Raw genomic sequence first — 2809 nt, 5'->3', positions numbered from 1 at the left:
TCGCATGTGCATTGACTATAGGAAATTGAATTCTGCATCAAGAAAAGATCATTTCCCTTTACCATTCATTGATCAAATGCTTGAACGATTAGCCAATCATCCTTATTTCTGTTTTCTCGATGGATACTCTGGATTCTTCCAAATACCAATAGATCCAAGAGACCAAGAGAAAACGACATTCACTTGCCCTTATGGCACTTATGCTTATAGGAGAATGCCTTTCGGTTTGTGTAATGCACCGGCCACTTTTCAAAGATGCATGATGCACATTTTCTCTGATCTAATTGAAGAGAAAGTTGAGGTGTTTATGGATGATTTCTCCGTATACGGTTCCTCTTTCTCCGAATGGCTTGCTAATCTTTCTCAGGTTCTAAAGAGATGTGAGGAGCATAGGCTTGTATTGAACTGGGAGAAGTGTCATTTCATGGTACAAGAAGGCATTGTCTTGGGGCACAAGGTATCAGAGAAGGGAATTGAGGTGGACAAGGCCAAAATCGAGGTAATGGTGAACCTACAAGCTCCGAATTCTGTAAAAGGGATAAGAAGCTTTCTTGGGCACGCTGGGTTCTATAGGCGGTTCATTAAGGATTTCTCCAAGATAGCTAGGCCTTTAACTAGGCTATTGTGCAAAGAGGTGGAGTTTATCTTTGATGAAGAGTGTGAGGAAGCGTTTAAGAGGATCAAGGAGGCTTTGATCAGTGCACCAATTGTACAAGCTCCCGATTGGTCTTTACCTTTCGAAGTGATGACTGATGCATCTGACTATGCCGTGGGAGCTGTCTTGGGGCAGAAGAAAGATAAGAAACTCCATGTGATTTATTATGCCAGCCGCACCTTGGACTCAGCTCAAGAAAAGTATGCAACCACCGAGAAGGAAATGCTTGCCATTGTGTTTGCATTTGACAAATTCAGGAGTTATCTAGTGGGATCAAAGGTCACGGTCTACACTGATCACGCGGCCTTGAGGTACTTGATGTCTAAGAAAGACGCTAAGCCGAGGCTTTTGAGATGGGTCCTATTGCTCCAAGAATTCGACATGGAAATACTTGACAAGAAGGGCATTGAAAACGGGGCCGCAGATCATCTCTCAAGGCTGAGGATTGAAGAAAAGGTCCCCATAAACGATGCTTTACCTGAGGAACATCTCATGTTGGTACGGTCTTACTTAGAGGTGGAAGAGGCCAACACGATCAAGGAAAGAAGCCTCCCATGGTTCGCGGATCTTGTGAAACTACTTATCTTGCGGTTTAGAGCCACCGGATCTTGATGCCTATCAGAGGAAAAATTTCTTTAGAGATGTGATGAGATATCATTGGGATGAGCCGTATCTTTACGTGCTTAACAAGGACCATCTCTATAGGCGATGCTTGGCCGAAGAAGAGATCCATCCGGTGCTACAAGAATGCCACGGTTCAGCGTACGGTGGTCACTTAGGTGCATTCAAGACGGTTGCCAAGATTTTGCAAAGCGGCTTCTGGTGGCCGACTATGTTCAAGGACGCTCAAGATGTGGTATCGAGATGCGAGGCTTGTCAAAGGCACGGTAACATATCCAAGAGGAATGAGATGCCCCAAAACCCAATCCTTGAGGTCGAGGTCTTCGACTGTTGGGGCATTGACTTCATGGGTCCCTTTGTGAGTTCATACGGAAATCAGTACATCCTTGTCGCGGTGGACTATGTGAGTAAGTGGGTCGAGGCTGTTGCATCCCCAACCAACGATTCAAAAGTGGTGGTAAAGCTTTTCAAAAGTATAATTTTCCCACGGTTTGGAGTTCCAAGAGTAGTAATCAGTGATGGGGGAAGCCACTTTATCAATAAGACTCTTGAGAGTCTTTTAAGGAAGCATGGGGTAAGGCACAAGGTGGCCACACCTTATCATCCGCAGACTAGTGGTCAAGTGGAGGTCTCTAACCGACAGATAAAGGCTATTTTAGAAAGAACCGTGAGCTCATCTGGGAAGGATTGGAGCAAGAAACTTGATGATGCTTTGTGGGCTTACAGAACCGCGTACAAGACCCCCATTGGAACCTCACCGTTTAACTTGCTCTATGGGAAAAGCTGTCATCTACCGGTTGAGTTGGAATACAAAGCATTGTGGGCAGTGAAACTTCTGAACTTTGACATCAAGACTGCACAAGAGAAGAGGGTTTTACAGCTTCATGAGCTTGAGGAAATCAGGTTAGATGCTTTTGAGAGCTCTAAGATCTACAAGGAAAGGACCAAGGCGCTTCATGACAAGAAGATACACAAGAGAGAGTTCAAAAAAGGAAACCAAGTTCTGCTGTTTAACTCGAAACTCAAGCTATTCCCTGGGAAGTTGAGATCCAGATGGTCCGGTCCATTCGAAATTCTTGAAGTAAGGCCTTATGGAGCGGTTGTTTTGAAAGGAAAAGATGGACAAGGCTTTGTAGTAAACGGTCAGAGGGTAAAACACTACCTGGCATCAGAAACAAGAGAGGGAGCTACCTCAGTTCCTCTTCTTGAACCAGAATCAGCCTGAAAAGGTATGGAAAGTCAAACTTAGTGACGATAAACAAAGTGCTCTTGGGAGACACCCCAAGCTTATCCTTGTAAATATTTCGTTTTTCATCTTCTTTTTCTTTTTACTTGAAGCTTTTTGAAGGGTTTGTTAAGTGTTTCAGGAGTTAGATGGTGAATCTTGATGATGAGAATAAGAAAAAGCTCGAAAATGACACGGCCAGATGAATTAAGTCCTAGAGTGTACGTAGCCTCGGTATCGACCCTTGGTATATACATACCGCGGTCACCTTTTACCGAGTAATAGCTTGAGAACCTCAGCTAAACTCC

The sequence above is a fragment of the Eutrema salsugineum genome, unplaced genomic scaffold, assembly GCF_000478725.1.
Source record: "Eutrema salsugineum unplaced genomic scaffold, Eutsalg1_0 scaffold_31, whole genome shotgun sequence".
NCBI lineage: Eukaryota > Viridiplantae > Streptophyta > Magnoliopsida > Brassicales > Brassicaceae > Eutrema > Eutrema salsugineum.
The sequence above is the reverse complement of the archived record's forward strand: the minus strand, read 5'-3'. Positions refer to the sequence as shown.